At 35.4% G+C, this 19,700-nt stretch overlaps 1 protein-coding gene across 10 annotated transcripts in view; it reads right to left on the bottom strand.

The window, feature by feature from the left end:
- ZBTB20 (zinc finger and BTB domain containing 20) overlaps nucleotides 1-19,700 on the bottom strand; it is an 858,187-nt gene that overhangs the window by 688,280 nt on the left and 150,207 nt on the right. For 7 of the 10 annotated variants that reach the window (XM_065942523.1, XM_065942509.1, XM_065942518.1 and 4 more), the window contains one exon: nucleotides 1,160-1,208. The exons of the other annotated variants lie outside the window; for them this stretch is intronic. The gene's annotated coding sequence lies outside the window, so the exon portion shown is untranslated. The remainder of the gene's footprint in view (nucleotides 1-1,159; nucleotides 1,209-19,700) is intronic. 10 annotated transcript variants of the gene reach the window in all.

The raw sequence follows: 19,700 nt of genomic DNA on the forward strand, positions 1-19,700 counted from the left end.
CTTTAGTACTTCCGTACCTTAAAATATTGCCGAGTATTAATTTTTCATCAAGTTGTCATTTTCTCTGACATTTGGTTTTATTAATCAAGGCATTTATCATTAATTTGTAGAAAATATCATAATTAAGCCAAATAAAATAAAATCCTTAAAAGGTTAAAATTAGAAAGCAGGTGAATGAGAATATTTGACATTACCCTGTTGACATACAGGAGCTTTTTGAAAGTATGAGAATCAAGTTTATGAAGTGAGTTTGGTGCCTCAATCTTGGGGCTGGCTTGTTTTTTTTTTAATGTTATAAAGATTTGATTTAAAGCTCCTGACAGTTTTGACATTCAGGTGAAAGTACTGCTGCTGCATTTGGAACAATTTGCATATCCCACTGCTAAATGGAATGTTTGAGGTGTGCACTGGTGTAAAGAAATTAAAAACAAGCTATCACACATGCTTAAGTGTATGTGTTCATAAAACTGATGGTTGTATCACAGCCCCCCTCCCCCCTCCAATGTAATCTGTGATTTACTCCTCTGTAATAAATTACCCTACCATGTTATTCTTGCTGGAAGATCTAACCATGCATGTAAGAAGCAAAGTAATCACAGCCCCCTCTTGTATCAGAACCTTTCTTCAAACCCTATGAGCTCTTTACACACAATGCAGCCACACATCTATTGTAAACTTATTGCCTGAAATTCTGGATTTCTGACTATGAGTAGCCATTATATTTTGTCTACATGGTTTTGTTGTCTCCTCAAAAATGTATTTTTATTTCTTATAGTTAGTTGTAAAGCTCTTCCTTAAGAGGGATAGGTACTGACTTTTTTACTTTGAGCCAATGTGTCTATTTAGGAAAAGAGCAGGGCATAAGATCAGAAGAGTTCCAAATTGCTTCAAAAATCAGGGGAGGGACCATAGTATATTCCCAAATAGAAGGCTGAAGGGATACAGCAACACCAAATTAGGCTGACATATTCTGAAACAACAAAAACCTTTTTCTTTTTTGACTCACAATGTTAGATTATTTTTAGGTATACATAGAAATGTTTGTTTAATGTGTTAAAGGAAAATAAAGAAAAGACCTGAGGGAGTAAGCTGAAGGTCTTTAATATTACGAAACTTTTCAGGAAGTTGAAAACCTATTGAACAAAACACTGGACATTACCTTTAGCCTTCAGAGCCTCAAAGGGAAATTAACACTTCTTTTTGTGTGACTGTAAAAGAGAAACACTTAAAATTAGGAAATACATTTCCATAATATCTTTATGATTAGTCATGAGACATAGGTAGTTGAATTTGTATATGTCAACTAATATCTATAGTTTTAAAAAGATAAATAAAGGCTAATGTTAATTTGTCTATGTGCAGAACAAGTACTTGGTAAAATATAGCATGAGTTTACAATGGAAACCACTGTACAGGGTTTAGATGGAGAACAGAATATTTATGATAGCATTATTAGAAGCTTTATTAATTTATACAAATGTTTTTACATTTATATTTTAAAATTAAAACACTAATATCAAATAGTCTGTATCCCATTTATTTGTTTATTGTTAGTTACCAGACACCTTGCAAAAATCTACTACATATAATACACTGGTAAGCACCGGTAAGTTAGGAAGTATACAAGATAAGATACAGGCCCTATGCAAAAAATACGATTGCAGTTAGAAAGATTTTCATAAAATGCATACTCTAAAGAGAATAAAAAGTAAATAGGTGGAAAGAAATAGGGAGTAGAAGGTAATACATTCAGTAGAGCTTGAACTGGTCTTCAGTACCTAATGCACTGATACTAGAACGTGGCTTTATGTTCCCAGTTTCAACAAGCAAGGTTCTAGGAGGGTCCTACACAGATATGAGCTTTGCAAGTGGCACATTGGTAAAGAATCCATCCACCTGCCAATGCAGAGACACAAGAGATGCAGGTTCGATCCCTGGGTCGGAAAGATCCCCTGGAATAGGAAATGGCAACCCACTCCAGTATTCTTGCCTAGGAAATTCCAAGGACAGAGGAGCCTGGTTGGCTGTAGTCCATGGGGTTGCAAAGAACTGGGCACAAGTGAGTGTGCGTGCACACACACAGAGGCAGGGAGGTTAGCCAAATAGATCACTTATTTCCCAACCAAATGCATTTGATACTGTAGAATCCAAACTAGGACTGGGAGCAGTAAAGCAGCAGGATGCTGAGGTGATTTTAACACCAATGTGGTGAGTTAAAATAGAAAAAGATTTAATTAGAAACAACTCCCCTATTAAATACTGAGTTTGATATTGTATGTCCTTGAAAAGTGATCTATAAGTTTGTTATGAAATCACACTCAGAACCTTGATGTCATATTTGCTAATAATCTTCACAGACATTCAGCCATTCAAAGTCTCAAAAGCAGTCTTACTAATGGAAAAACATACATAAACATAAGCAAATCCTATAAACCTGTAAATCTACAGTAAAATTTTTATTAAAATGAAGATGGTCTAAGGTTTTCAACTGCCTAGATCTTTAAGATGCAGAAACAAAAGGGAAACAAAGAGCCAAACAGCAATCCACACAAGCAATCCAGATGTACTAATACATAAAAAAGGATCCAGAAGAAAGTAAGGGTATAGTTCTGCTATAGTAGAGTACCTGAGTAATACCACATTTATTCTGTAACACTGATCTTTAGAAGAGGCCTAAGAATTTGAATCTGCTAGAAGGAGTGAAATAATACTCATTAAGCATGGATAAGCAGAGAATAACTTGGAATGGAAGAGAAAAAATACTGAGGTTATGGGGATGAAGTAGGGAAGGAGAAAATTAATTTAGTCAATACATATTATGTTATAAAAGTGATTTTTATTTACTTTTTGTCTGTCTTCCCTACTAGAATGGAAGTTCCATGAGGTCAGGCCTTGTCTCTTTTACTGTATCCCCATGTACATGAATAGTGTCTGCCACATAGTATGAGATCAATGAATATTTACTGAAGGAAAGAATCAACAGCCTGACCAAACTATGAATGAGGCACTAAGTCTACATCTGTTTACAGATGAAACAATTTAAGCTTAAAGGAAGTTAAATGTTATATATTAAATTAAACTTTAACCTCTTACAACTATCAACTACTGCAACTCATTTTTCATAGTCTTCTACTCAATATTCATCCTAGCAGGGGAATCGAATGATTAGCAAATAAACTGCTAAACTAATAATGTCCTATAATTCATACTATAAGGACAAACAAAGCAAGGTAATAGCATTGACAGTTACATGGACTGATATTTTAGATAGTTCTGGACAGAAAAGCTGCTCAGAGAAGGCAACAGTAATAAAATTGCTGAGTGAAGTAAGCGAACATGTCTAAAAATATCTGGAGGTTACGTGGGCTATTACAAGGATTAAAGGAGATACACATTACCTTTATAATGGCTTGCAAACAGTACTCTCAATAGCTATTATTTTATTATGTTGCTATTATTTTTATAAATGGTGAATTGCCCCATAAGATTCTAAGTTTGTCAAAGACATCCATTTTTCTTTCCCTACAGCTCCTTAGATAGTGCCAAGCAAGAATTCTCAATAAACATTCATAGAACTGAAAACTGGGAGACACAAGTATCAATTCACTAATTAGAAAAACAGACCATATGAATACAAGAAAGTTAGCATATTTCATAGGCATAAATCAATATAATTCTATTAAATTAATGTCACCTAATAATCATTTATGGATTAAAAAGTAAGAAAACAGGGAAATATATAAAATGGATAGAGTCAATAAGTCATAGATTAAAAACAATGTAAGAAATAATCAGAAAAAAATGAAGGCATTGATACTAGGTCTTGACCATTCACAAGCTCTGTCTGCCTCCATCAGGTTAATACACATTTCTAGTGCAAGAACCCTTCTGCAGCAAAGCAGTTGACAACAAGGTTAACTTTTACCAAAGACTGAAATGTAAGTGACAGTGTGATAACTGTCATTGGTAGAGACAGATGTGTAGAACAGATCATAGGAACTGAGTACGGGGTAAATGTTACAAGTTGCATTTCCACGGTGCTGAGATGGTTGAGTAATTAAAAGACAAAAAAATTTTGTTCTCTACCTTTTGCCATTACCAAAATAAAAATCAGAAATATGTATTAATATAATAAGTAAAATAATCAAAGAGCTTTAATAAAATGTATGTATATAATTTTCTAAACTCCAAGGTTATAAGGCCTTTTGAAACACATAGATAATAATATATAACGTAAGTACAAAGATTTCTTAATTTGATTAATTGAAACAAAATTTTTTTATAAATCCAAAATATCTTGAACATAATTAAGATGCCCACAACAAATAAAGATAAATATTTTTAATGTATATGATATTCATAGGGTAAATAGTCTTTAGGAGGAAAGAAAACAAATATCTCATTTTTTTAAATGAATAGGCAATTAACAACAGAAGAGCATAAGGTATATATGAAAAAATATTGATCTGTAATTGCAATGAAAGAAATTCAAATTAAAATAACCTAAATTGTCAGGGGACGTTCAACTTTAAGGAATTCAATATGTTGCATTTTCTTCCTTCGTGTGCCATTTCTCAAGGACTTTCTGTTCCTTATCAGTCCCTATTCCAGGAACTAGTAGAGCTGCATGCAGCTCTCAGGACTGAGATCATGGGAAAGGGCACCTGCTTGGATTCCTTTCAGTAACTGCCTTCAGTGACTCTCTTCAGCAACCTTGTATGTATTAGACTATCCATTTTGTTGCAACTGGTGGAATTTCATTCTTTGAAATGGTTGAGTAATCATTTTACTGAATATACATAAGCATGTATTTCTGCTAATAAAATACCCTTGTTCTACTAGAGCCTTGGGTCCCCCATATCCTTCTTTCTGTTTTCATTCTCTTCAGTGCATGAAAACCTACCGAGCTCACTTTTTCGCCCGGGCTTTCAAGACCTCCTTGAGAGGATGCCCTGTGCCTTCGTGAGCAGTACAAGTCCTGTGTATAGGCTTTATTGGTTTTCCACATAGCCCAAGAGATACTGCTCTCTCTCTCTTTTTCTTTCTTTTGTCGACTCCAGTCCCCAGGTCCTGGTCTGTAAAAGACTGCAACACTAAATATTCCATAAGAGTGAACTGGTTAAATAAATTATATGTGATATAATGATAACCTTCCATTAAATATGTAAAAATTTATAGTACACCATTAAGTTTAAAATGCAGATTGTAAAATGGTCATGATATTAAAATAGCAATTTTTAACAATTTGTGTATATAATATACATAGGCTATGCAAATTTTTGGTTATATGCATATATAAATGTTGATCTGTATGTATGTGTGAGTGCATATATATTAGAAAAAGCATATGTGTTATAAAAAACATGTAAACACTTCTACGTGGCCTTCCCAGCAGGAGATGTGGGTTCATCCCTGGGTCGAGAAGACCCCTTGAAGAAGGAAATGGCAAACCACTCTATTATTTTTGCCTGGAAATCCTGTGGACAGAGAGGCCTAATGGGCTACAGTCCAGGCGGTAAATGGCAAAAGAGTTGGACTTGATTTAGCAACTAAACAAAAACACCAAAGCACCTATATCCTAAACTATTCCTAGGACTTGTCTCAGATATTAATATGTAATGAATGCTTATCTCAGATATTAAGATATAATAGTTGTTTTTCTTTTTACAATTTCCTAACAAATATTGTTGTTGTTGCTGTTTAGTCACTAAGTCGTGTCTGACTCTTTTGCAACCCCATAGATTATAGCCTGCAAGGCTCCTCAGTTCATGGGATTTCCCAGGCAGGAATACTGGAGTGGGTTGCCATTTCCTTCTCCTAGGGATCTTTCCCACCCAGAAATCAAGCCCATGTCTCTTGCATTGCAAGCAGATTCCTTACTGCTGGGTCACCAGGGAAAACTGTACCAGTCTACAATACATAAAAATTACTTTTCATAAAAACAAAAAAAACAACACAGTCTACAGTGCAAGAAAAAAAATTAGGTAATATATCATTACATATGCTGAATGTTAAGATAGCCACATGGAAATGTCTATCTGTCCTATTTTTGGTGCAGGCCACCTCCATTAACTGTATACATTTTTAGAAAAGAAGTAAATAAAGTAGATGGAGTGATGGAAGGGAAAAAAGAGAACAAAGCAAGAAAGGAAAGTAAAAGGAAATAAAAATAATATTTCTTTAAAAAAAATCACTCATAATGGTACCTATTAGATTCCTAGAAGCCACATTTTAAATGTTCACATCTTTGATCAAATTTTCAAAGAAAGGCACAGCCTGGAATGTAGAAAATGTAAGAATTTTGACATTATATTTATACAGTAAGCATATTATTATAAAAGAAAACAGATAAAACACATATCAATTTTAGCAATAGGAACACTACAGAGAGACAAACGAAATTTGCCATGAGAACAAATGAAGCAGTTTTGGAGGTAGGAGTAGTATAAGTTCGAATAAGCAAAAATTCAAACTAAGCAAATGACATGTTGGGACAAAATGAATAGAAACTGTTAAAGACTATTCACTATCAGTAATTACAGAAAAAAAAGCATTCATCGTTAAATAAAAAATGAAATACAAATTTTGGTTGTATCTGATCAAAGACCCCAAATGAAAACCAGTTTACAAAACTTAAATAACATCAGAAGGAACAAACCTATACATACATGGTCAAGAGGATAAGATATATTCTAAGACTAGAAAACACTAATTTAGTTCTAGTTAATCCATAATGGTGCTTCTGAAGGTAGAGGTATTCAGTCTGGCTTTGGGTATTATCAGAGGTTTTAAAACACCAGAAAAATATAGTAAGTCCTACGGTAGACTTCTCCAAGAATCCATAAAAATGACCTGGCTAAATCCTACACTAAAGCCATCTAAAATCAAATTCCAATGAGCCAGAGGTCTAGGGCAACAACAAAAGGTCATTCACTTAACCCAATTATACTTTCTCTTAGGTATTTCAGTTTCCCTTCCAAATAGAGGGAGAAGTTCAGAAAGATTATGTTCTAAATACTGCTTTTAACCCTAAAATCCAGTCAATTCCTTTTTCCCTTCACTCATCTCTTTAAAAGTAACCCAAGCCATTTCCTTTATTATGGATAGTGTCACTCTGTTTATTTTTATTTCCCAATAGCAGAATGCCTTAAATAAATTCTTGAAAACCAACACACCAACAAATAAATAAATTAAAACTCCATGACTATAAAAAGTACATAGTCTAACCTGCTTAATTATTAACAGGTAAACAGAATGCATTTCTGAATTATTTACTTAATCTCCTTCAATTAAAAACTTTATAAAGTTTTTGAGCTTGGAATGTGTACCTTTTCCAAGGATTCATAAAACAATTATTTAAAAATATTCTATCAAGCCATTTCAATAAAAGCAATTAAAAGCACCAAGGTAAATGTGAATTTAAATATTTGCATAAGTACATAAGAAATACAACACATTTTGAACATTTCAGTGTCTAGTAAAATTCCCTTCCTTCCAACTTCCCATTGTCCTGTTTCAGACACTTTATTCCACAGTACATTTGGACAGAATGAGTAGAAATACTCTGTACTAAATTATATTAATGAGGTTGATATAATAATGGTTAGAAGCAAACATTTATATAATGCTTTACTCCTAAGTATAAGAAATATATAATTATGAAACTACTGCAAATGTTAATAATTCTGAAACTAGGATAAGAAAAAAGGATGAACAATAGACAAAAATCACCAATTTCTCAGGACAAAATACATACTCAGCAGATATACTGAAGAATGATTGCTGCCTGACACAAGTAAACATTGATTACCTGGAATTCTGGTTAATTAAATTTTCTGACTAGCTAAAAGTTCACCAGAGAGAATAAAATGTTCATTTTGATCCTTTTAAACTAAAAATCTAAAATATACTATAAGGTTTTGCTGCCTCCATAAATAGGGTATCACACTTTTATCTTCACTGAAGACAAAAAATTTATATTACTTCAGAGGATGGTTGTTACTCTTGGGGGATCATAAGTCCCCCTGAGATGATGATAAAAACCAAGACTCTTACTTTTGAAAAGTATATATGTTCACAGAATTTTGAATAAAATTTCTAGGAGTCCACAAAGCCACATAAAGACCACTTGTCTTATAATTTTACAGAATTTTAAATAGTTAGACATAGGAGATTGTACCGACCACAAAGTGACATCAAGACACGAAAAAGATCTTTAAAGTTGCTTTTTGAAAACACCCCTAATAGTGAACTATTAACTTATGAGCTGTCTCCTTTTTTTTTTTTCTTTAAGAGAGGAGTATAAAAACAATTCTGCTTAATTTAATCTTAATCTAAGGTTAAATAATGTCTCAGTTTAGGGCAATTGCTTTGAGCTTTAAAACAAAATAGTGCTGTTTTCAAATCACTCCATGTTCTAGAAGTGGCAACAAAGGTTTCTTATACTTCAGTAATTCTTAGAGAAGGTGGGGTCAAAGAGAAACTTACTTAATTTTTACTCTTCTAAAGATTTATCAAATAAGAGCAAACAGGCAGTTCAGTTGCTCAGTCATGTCCGACTCTTTGTGGCCCCATGGACTGCAGCATGCCAGGCTTCTGTGTCCATCACCAACTCCTGGAGCTTACTCAAACTCATGTTCAACCAGTCAGTGATGCCATCCAACCATCTCATCCTCTGTCGTCCCCTTCCCCTCCTGTCTTCAATCTTTCCCAGCATCAGGGTCTTTTCAAATGAGTCAGTTCTTCATGTCAGGTGGCCACAGTACTGGAGTTTCAGCTTCAGCATCAGTCCTTCCAATGAACACCCAGGACTGATTTCCTTTAGGATTGACTGGTTGGATCTCCTTGCAATCCAAGGGACTCTCAACAGTCTTCTGCAACGCCACCATTTAAAAGCATCACTTCTTTGGCACTCAGCTTTCTTGATAGTCCAACTGTCATATCCATATATGACTACTGGAAAAATAACAGCTTTGGCTAGATGTACCTTTGTTGGCAAAGTAATGTCTCTGCTTTTTAATATGCTGTCTAGGTTGGTCATAGCTTTTTTTTTTTCAAGGAGCAAGCATCTTTTAATTTCATGACTGCAGTCACCATCTGCAGTGATTTTGGAGCCCAAGAAAATAGTCTGTCACTGTTCCCATTGTTTCCCCATCTATTTGCCATGAGGTGATGGGACCAGATGCCGTGATCTTAGTTTTCTGAATGTTGAGCTTTAAGCCAACTTTTTCACTCTCCTCTTTCACTTTCATCAACAGACTCTTTAGTTCTTCACTTTCTGCCATAGGGTGGTGTCATCTGTATATCTGAGGTTACCGATATTTCTCCCAGTAATCCTAATTTCAGCTTGTGCTTCATCCAGCCCAGCATTTTGCATGATGTACAATGCATATGTTAAATAAGCAGGGTAACAATATACAGCCTTGACGTACTGCTTTCCCGATTCGGAACCAGTCTGTTGTTCCAAGTCCATTTCTAACTGTTGCTTCCTGACCTGCATACAGATTTCTCAGGAGGCAGGTCAGGTGGTCTGGTATTACCATCTCTTTCAGAATTTTCCATAGTTGGTTGTGATCTACACAGTCAAAGGCTTTGGTGTAGTCAATAAAGCAGAAGTAGATGTTTTTCTGGAACTCTCTTGCTTTTTCAGTAATCCAGTGGATGTTGGCAATTTGATTTCTGGTTTCTCTACCTTTTCTAAAACCAGCTTGAACATCTGGAAGTTCACGGTTCATGTACTGTTGAAGCCTGGCTTGGAGAATTTTGAGATTTACTTTACCAGTGTGTGAGATGAGTGCAATTGTGTGGTAATTAAAGCATTCTTTGGCATTGCCTTTCTTTGGGATTGGAATGAAAACTGACCTTTTCCAGTCCACTGACCTTTTCCAGTGGCCACTGCTGAGTTTCCCAAATTTGCTGGCATATTGAGTGTAGCATTTTCACAGCATCATCCTTTAGGATTTGAAACAGCTCAACTGAAATTCTGTCACCTCCACTAGCTTTGTTCCTAGTGAGCTTCCTAAGGCCCACTTGACTATGTAATACAAGATGTCTGGCTCTAGGTGTGATCATACCATCGTGGTTATCTGGTCATGAAAATCTTCTGTGTATTCTTGCGACCTCTTCTTAATAGCTTCTGCTTCTGTTAGGTCCATACCATTTCTGTCCTTTATTGTGCCCAAGTTTGCATGAAATGTTCCCTTGGTATCTCTAATTTAGTATCTTAGTGCAAACACATAAGCATTTCCTATATTCAGGTTTTGTTGTAAGTACTTTTATGCATATTTACTTAATGTAAAAAAAAAAAAAAAAAAAACACCTCTAGGAAGTAGCTACCTCAATATCAGATATATCCCTATTTTATTGATGTGTAAACTGAAAGACAAAGAGATAAGACATTTAACAAAGATCATCTCTACTGAGTGGCCAAACTAAGATTCTCACCCATTCAATCTTTCTGCAGAGCCTGTTCTCCTACAAACCATACTACATTTCCAGGTTTCAATTCTTCATGAGCTTAAAGGTTATCTTGTGTGGTTTTATATTTAGCACAAGTCCATCTTTTCACTACCATACAAGAAACATTCACCATGTTGTGCCCAGAAATAGTCATTCTGGAAATTGTTCATAAGTTGCTGACAAAACAGACACCACTTTTGTGACAGTTATACACCCTTATAAATTTCCCAGAGTCAACTACCCAGAGGAAAAATAAGACACCATTATCTCAGTAAATGCAGAACCCTACAGCAAAAGCTGACCCCTCATTTCCTTTTTGGAAATAGCTCTGATGAGATACAAAACTGAATGATTATAGATAGTGAGGGCCAACCAAGGCAATAAGAGAAGTGAACTATATTATCATAATAACAGTTCCCAAAGGGAAGACTGTCTGTTGTTCCTAAATTGTCTGAAGAGAGGAACAAACCAAATTATATGATTTTTACTTTCTAGTCTGAAAATAGTTTCTATGAAATAGGAATATTAAAGTAAAATGTATATTTAGTCAGGGCATTCAAGTTTCTGTCCATGTTCAAACCTGCCACAGCATAAAAATTGTCTTGGCACATCGTTCTCACTGACAGATTGAGTGTTCCCAGAGATAGCGGCCACTTTGTCTCTCAGGATTTGCTTTTGATGTACCAACCTTCACGTTTTCAGTAGTTCCATTAAAAGCTACGGCTGATAACTAATGAAAGAAAGAGAGGAAGGAAGGAAAGAAGGAAGAAAAAGAAAAGAAAGAAGAAAATCCCATCCTTACAGTTTGCACAGGAATGTTTTCCATTATATACTTGTTCCATTTAATTTTTATCAAACTACTCCCTACATATAAATCCAATCAAGCAGGTACCAATGAGAGACAAATATAAAAGGATACAATAAGGCCTTTCAGACTCCTGAAAAATGGTTAAAGATCAGATAGCTAGGAAAGAAGGTACAGCATAAGGGAAATAAAAATACAGATGCAAGACTACATAACAAGAAAGAACCTTGGTAACTAAGACAGCTTTTCTTTATTGGACCCAGGGACTTTTGTGAAGTAACTGATTGCAATGTAGCCAAACCATGTTGAGAATGAGAACCTGGTTAAAGTAGAAAGTATCCCTGGAATAAAATATCATCCTTGGTTCCTTTCTCTTTAAAATATCCTACATATCATAATAAAACAAATATTTGGAAATCATCCCTGTATTACCTTATTCCCTATAATGATTCCCAACCAATTAAAATATCAATTCCTTTGTTCTTGGTTTTCAGAGTCCTCCATAATCTGGTTCCATTATGCATCCTCTTTTCCAAATATTACAGAAATCATACCCTCTAACCTGATCTTATTTGATAAAATAAGAATTCAAAACAATATACATTTATTCAGCAAATGTTTATGTGAGCCTACAATTTGTCTAGGAGTTTTCATGTAACTGAAATCTACAGTCTTAGAACCAAAGAACCAAGTTGTAACCTCCAGTTTCTCCAAAATGCTATGTGAATTCGTTGCCCTTCCCACTCTGCTCTTATTCCTATCCAGATACCTACACATGACCTTCTCTTGGATTCAACCAATATTGATTCAAATAAAATGAACTTAATCATTACATTTTAGCTCAAAAAAATGAAATATCTATTTAGAAATTACTGATTCTTTGGGTACCCAAGAAACAGAAGACTACCCTGTTTCTACTAACATTCTTCCACAGACACAAAACATGGTAGACCTTAACAGAACATACACACACACACACACAAGCTCTGTCACAGGGTCGTCCAGATATACTGACCTTCTTTCTATTACTTTGTGAGGTCACAACTCTTTGGGACTTTCAAACTTGTTCTTCTAAAAGCTTTTCTTCCAGATCATTTCATGACAGCTTCCCCTTCTCATTATTCAGTCTTAACTCAAATGGCACCTCGTTACTCTTTACCCCATTATCCACCCTTTCTGACCCAAGTCACTCTTTATCTCTCTGCAATTTCTTTTTTTATTTATAAACTCATTCATTGCCCACACATTCGGAACCCTATCACTTAGCTACATACTTTCCAAGTGGCACAGTGGTGAAGAATCCGCCTGCCAATGCAGGAGACATAAGAGACATAGCTTTAATCCCTGGGTCAGGAAGATCCCCTAGAGAAGGATATGGCAACCCACAGCAGTATTCTTGCCTGGAAAATCCCATGGGCAGAAGAGCCTGGTAGGCTACAGTCCAAGGGGTTTAGCATGCACTCATGGTCATGGTCATACACACTTTTCATTGCCAAATCACTTGCTCCAGGGCATTATGCCTGGCACACAGTAAGCACTCAAATATTTGAGGTATGAATAAACAAACATAAAAAAGCAATTATGAAGTTAATATTCAAGCCATAAATATTTATCAAGCATCTACCATGTACAGGTGATTTTTTGTTCAGTTTAATCACAAGCTGAGGAATTCTCTGCTCCCAATGTAAGTTCATCGGGAGAAAAGTCTAAGATAAATTTGATGACACTTATTTTGCAAGATTTCTAAACAAAATAGATTTTTGTAGAATAAGACTTTAAATGTCTTGATACTTAACACAAACGATATTGTTTTTCTCAGTCATAGTTCCTTTCACACTTGCCCATTAAGCCTATTGCTATATCATCATCAACTTTAATGATGTCAAAAACAGTTGAATGGAACTTAGTGAAGGCAGTGACAGTGTCACATATTTCATTTTGGACTCTCCTGAAATGGATGAAACAGGGAAGATTTAGAGTAAAACTAAACCCTGAGAGTGGTGACATGTACAAATTAACTTCCTCCTTTATACAATGTATAAATATTCTACCTATGCCCAGACATGACAACAATTCTAATGCTTCTAAGGGTTAAAAAAATTCATTTAAACCAGGAGTCAGCAAACTATCTATAAAAGGTAAAATGATTCATATTTCGAGTTTTGTAGGTCATATGGTTTCTGTCTCAAATATTCAACTCTGCCATTGGAGCAGGAAAGCAGCCAAAGGCAATGAATTTATAAACAAGGATGCATGTATTTCAATAAAGCTTTATTTAAGAAATAGACAGTGGGATCATCAAGGAAAATGAAAATCAAAACTACAGTGACATTCTGTGGTGGCACCCACAAATACCAATGTCCACATGGTAGAAGAAACTCCCAGGAATGGCTGCTGACAGTGTTTACATCCCCAGGGTGAGCTGCAGTTGCTTCCTGCTTCCATGGGAAACTTTCCAAGGCCAGAGGAATTAAGGGCCCCACCCAGGTGGAGGATAGTGACACCATGCTGAGGTCCTAGACTAGTAGGAACCAGAGGTTCATGTCTGAGATTCCTGGAACACCACCCTGTTATCTCATCACCAACTAATCAGAAGAAAGTAAAAAACCTTGAAGTCATCACCCCAAATGTGCCTTTAAAGACTCTTCCCTAAAAATCATCATGAAATTCAGGTCTTTTCAGAATATGCCACCTCTTCTCCTTGCTTGCCCCTTGCAATAAATCTTTTTCTGCTCCAAAAGAAACAAACAGAAAAACACAATGAAATATGTCACAGCTGTCAAAATAGCTATTATCAAAAAGGCAAGAAATAATAAGGGTTGGAGAAAAGGAAGCTTTTATGCATTGTTGATAGAAATGAAAATTGGTAATAGCCACTAAGGAAAACATGAAGGTTTCTCAAAAAATTAAAAAACAGAACTATCATATAATCTAGCAATTCCATTTCTGAAGGAAAGTTATGACCAACCTAAACAGCATGTTAAAAAGCAGAGACATTACTTTGCCAACAAACATCTGTCTAGTCAAGGCTACAGTTTTTCCAGTAGTCATGTATGGATGTGAGAGTTGGACTATAAAGAAAGCTGAGCAACGAAGAATTGATGCTTTTGAACTGTGGTGTTGGAGAAGATTCTTGAGAGTCCCTTGGACTGCAAGGAGAACCAACCAGTCCATCCTAAAGGAAATCAGTCCTGGGTGCTCATTGGAAGGACTGATGTTGAAGCTAAAACTCCAATATTTTGGCCACCTGATGCGAAGAGCTGACTCATTGGAAAAGACCCTGATGTTGGGAAAGACTGAAAGCAGGAGTAGAAGGGGACGACAGAGGATGAGGTAGTTGGATGGCATCACTGACTCAATGGACATGAGTTTGGGTAAACTCCAGCAGTTGGTGATGGACAGGGAGACCTGGTGTGTTGCGGTTCATGGGGTGGCAAAGAGTCAGACATGACTGAGCAACTGAAATGAACTGAAGTGATCTATAGGAAATGAAAACAATACCTTGAAAAGGTATCTGCACCCCCATGCTCATTGATGTATCATTTACATCAGCCAAAACTTGGAAACAATGTGAGTACTCAACAATGAATGAATGGACTTTTAAAAAAACTGGTTTATATATACAATGAAATATTTTTCAGCAATAAGAAGGAAATTGCCATTTGTGACAGCATGAATGGTTGAGGGCATTATGCTAAATGAAACAAATCAGACAGAAAGACAAATATCATATGGTCTCACGGATATCTTATGGAATCTAAAAATTTTACTGTAGATACAGAGAACAGATTGGTAGTTGCCAGAGGCTGGGGCTGGGGTGGTCAAAATGGGTGAAGGTGGTCAAAAGATACAAACTTGCAGTTATAAAATAAATAAGACCTGGGAATGTAATGTATGTCATGGTGGCTATATGGTTAATAATACTGTATTGTATACTTAAAACCTGCCAAGAGAATGTATCTTAAAAATACAAGGAAAAAAATTCTAACTATGTGGGATGATGGATGTTAATTAGACTTACTGTGGTGGTCAATTTGTGATATACACAAGTGTGTGTGCAAGTGTGCTCAGTCATGCCTGACTCTTATGTGACTCCAGGGATGGGAGACCGCCAAGCTCCTCTATCCATGGAATTTTCCGGGCATGAACACTGGAGTGGGTTGCCATCTCCTCCTCCAGGGGATCTTTCTGACCCAAGGATCAAACCCATGTCTCTGGCATCTCCTGCATTGGCAGACAGCTTCTTTATCACTGCAATACCTATCAAACAATTATGTTATACACCTGAAAATAATATTATATGTCAACTATACCTCAATAAAGACAAAGCAGAGAGTAAGGGATTTATTGACCACTATTCTAAAGCCATAAATAAAGCCTCTGGAATTCCTATATAGGGAGAACATGTGAAAAGTGAAAGTCCTTCAGTCGTGTCCAACTCTTTGCGACCCCAGGGACTGTATAGTCCATGGAATTCTACAGGCAAGAATACTGGAGTGGGTAGCCAGTCCCTTCTCCAGGGGATCTTCCCAACCCAGGGATTGAACCCAGGTCTCCCACATTGCAGGTGGAGCCACCACGGATTAGAACAGACTCTTGGAGGACTTGTATTAAAAACCATCGTTATATGATATGCATATTGCTTTTACATGAATTGTATGAGTACTTGGAGGGATCAGTAGAGATTATGGGGGACCCAAACCTTTCAGGACACTCTTGTCCCTGCCACCTTATCCCAATTTGGGTATATTTTTGGCACTACATTTTGGTCTTAGCTAGACTCATTGTCTTTCCATAAATATTTAATCCATTGTGACATATTTAATCCATATATCAATAGCATGATATATACATGCTATTGATACTATATATAAAACAGACAACTAATGAGAACCTACTGTATAACTCAGGAAGCTTTACCCAGTGCTCTGTGGTAACCTAAATGGGAAGGAAATCCAAAAAAGATGGCATAAATAAATATGTATAGCTGATTCACTGTACAGTAGAAACTAACATGAAACTATAAAGCAATTATACTCTGATAAAAATTAATTTAAAAAATATTCAATGCATTAGACAATTAGTATCCTAATTTTAAAATTATTTTTGAAAAGCTACAACAAATTTTTAATCAAAGTTAAAAAATGCATTCCCTTTATCCACGCTAATTCTGCAATTCTATTTTAGCAACTATTAATTTTGTCAGACATGATTTGTTTGAAATAAATTCATCTTGTTCATTGCTCATGATTCCTTTGTCTTCAAGATGTTTACTGATTTTTCTTCCAGTACTTTATTGAAAATATTGTCAAACCATTTCAAGTTACATTTTCGTCACATTCATTACAAGAATTGTTTCTTACTCAAAATCTTTTAGGTCTTATAAATTTTCCAATTAGAATAAACCTCCTTAAAAATGAAGTACTAAATACTCCTTTACCTGATTCTGGATGATAGCCATCTCAAAAGGTATTTTAAACTCATTTTATACTTCTCAAAATTGTATTCCAACATCAAAGTAGCAACACAAATAAAACTTGGTTGACAAACATTCTAAATGATAGTATATTGTTCTATATTGTCAGGAGATGCATTATTTATTAATTAGTAGCATTATCACTTGCTATTTTCTGTACTACAGTTGCTATGATAAATTCTACTGCCAATCAGCTAAGTAGCAGCCCTTCTGTTTGTGATAACCAATAAATTGCACTCTATCTTTTCACCATCCAGTTCTGCTTTATCTGTTCTGGCCACATAAATCTCTAGAAGCTTTGGTGTCAAAATATTTTTAAGCTTCAAATAAGCTTTTGCACAAATGCTAAAGTTATAATGTCTAAATGAAAGTTGACAGTTAAGTTACATCAGCATGTAGCATGTCATATAATCATGAATTTTAAGATATAATAAGAAAATATAAGATTTTAGACAGTGTTATAAAAGCTGCTTCAGTTGGAGTCAGTATTCAATAAATGAAAACACTTGAGAATCCTAGTAAAAGTAAACCTTGAGATGGTTGAAATATCCTTTGTAAATAATGGGAACATTTAGGTAATTGTCTGTTCAAAACAAGGATCAGGCTTTTTGAGGTTATAAAATGCTTGACCTTCCCAGGTAAGATGAATGGGGAAAGCTTACCACTAAATTACACAATAGGAATAAGATTGTTGAATCTATCTGAAAAATAACATTTTCAAAAGCTCCATAAAGTAACTGATTCATCAAAGAAATAATTGTAAAGATTTTTTTCTCTTTTCTGATATGAAGGAGAATCACAAAATGTTGCAATATTTGCAAAAATGTAACTCCATGGCTTATTCATGTCAATGTATGACAAAACCCATTGCAATGTTGTGAAGTAATTAGCTTCCAACTAATAAAAATAAATGAAAAAAAAATGGATGAAGTGTTCATGCCTCACTTGTGAAACTTGAATAACTTTATTACCTATGCTCTTGCTACATATAGAGAATGTTGAAGGAAAGCAGTTAGAAAGAACACAGGTTTGCTGATACTTGGTTCCCGTTAATATCACATGATAGAATAGGAACTTTCACACACAATCAAGCTGACAGTCACGTACTCTGTACTCAGAGGGAAGAATTTTCCTCCATAGACAGGAGTACAGTACAAACTGTATCGTGCCAAAAACTAAGTGCAAGTGCAAACCTCTCAGCTTCATTCAGGTATCCGCAAAAAGCACCAGTTTAGCTGCATGTGAAAAGAAGTCAGATTTAATGAGTTGAAAGGGAGAGCATACTGGAATTAGAATAGTTTATTGTCTCTGCTACAGTTCATCGGCCTCACTGAAAAGAATTAAACCAACCTTGCCAAAGATTTGTCTTGTTTAGGTACAACCTGTCTTATCAATACAATCTCGCCCAATCCCATGCTCTTCCCAGCTCCCCTCCTCCTAAACTATCTTTTTCTTCATAATAGTCTAATAGGCTCTTTTTCCACCTAAACTCTTTAATATCTCTCTTTATCTCCCTCTCCCTCTCCCTCTCTTCCACTACAGACACACACACAAAAATACTCATTACATGATGTTAACTATTAAAGGATATTCTCTTTGAAAAAAATTTCATATGATTATTGATATGACACAGAAGTATGACAACCACTGAAGAATTAGTGCAACATGACTCTAGTTAAGTGCTAGAAATATTAACATAATTACTGTACATTTTCTATGAGGGATAACCATGCTGTAAACAACTTTAATAAAGATTAAGGGGAAGATCCTATTGGACATACTAAAAGTAAAGACAGTTTATTATGAAATGCTAATAATTTCAGTAACTGTGGCAGCTTCCACTGATAGGGTTTTCTCTCTCTCTCACTTCAAATACACAGATACTTAGGGTAATTTTGATAATTAAAAGCTGACCAAACTAGATGAAAGATAGAAAAGGAAATCTCTAAGTGTTAGAAAAGAACAGATAACTCAAAGCTAGAGCCCAGGGTAGAGTTCAAGCCTTATTGAACCCTGGGGCATCATACACACATATACCAAAATATCTGGGATGATTTATGGAAGATGAACACCAATGTGTGGACAACAGACAATACCTAAAGCCAATGAGAGAGTGAAGCTGCCAGTGAGGGGGTGGAGCAGCATCTGAGACATGTTGATTAGTAAACCTAGAAGTAGAAAAAAAAATCTATAGACTGCTTTGAAGAAGCAGTAAGAAAACTTAAATTCTTCTTAGTGCTCTGGGTATTTAAAAATAGTAATAATCACATAAAAGAAAAATGAAAGCCAGATCTGTTCCATGGTTACTACCATAGGAATCAGCATTTATACTATATTTTGGGAACAGAAAATCCAAATTTAAACAATAACACAAAAACAATCAGAATTTCCTCAGATTTATGGACACAGATCTAAAGATATGGTATAGAAGAAAATGCCAAATCACTGAAAAAGACCATCAAACTCTCATAGAAAACAATCTCCTTCAAATGAAAATGAGCTCCCCTTAACATCAGAAATGCTATTCTTTTGTTCATTTAATCAACAACTATATATTAAATGTCTCTTTTAGGCAGGTAATATTTTAGACCCTCCCAATGAAAGGCAATGCCAAAAGAATGCTCAAACTACTGCACAACTGAACTCATCTCACACGCTAGTAAAATAATGCTCAAAATTCTCCAAGCCAGGCTTCAGCAATATGTGAACCATGAACTTCCAGATGTTCAAGCTGGATTTAGAAAAGGCAGAGGAACCAGAGATCAAATTGCCAACATCCGCTGGATCATTGAAAAAGCAAGAGAGTTCCAGAAAAACATCTATTTCTGGTTTATTAACTACGCCAAAGCCTTTGACTATGTGGATCACAATAAACTGAAAAATTCTGAAAGAGATGGGAATACCAGACCACCTGACCTGCCTCTTGAGAAACCTGTATGCAGGTCAGGAAGCAACAGTTAG

The sequence above is a fragment of the Muntiacus reevesi genome, chromosome 8 (genome assembly GCF_963930625.1).
Source record: "Muntiacus reevesi chromosome 8, mMunRee1.1, whole genome shotgun sequence".
NCBI lineage: Eukaryota > Metazoa > Chordata > Mammalia > Artiodactyla > Cervidae > Muntiacus > Muntiacus reevesi.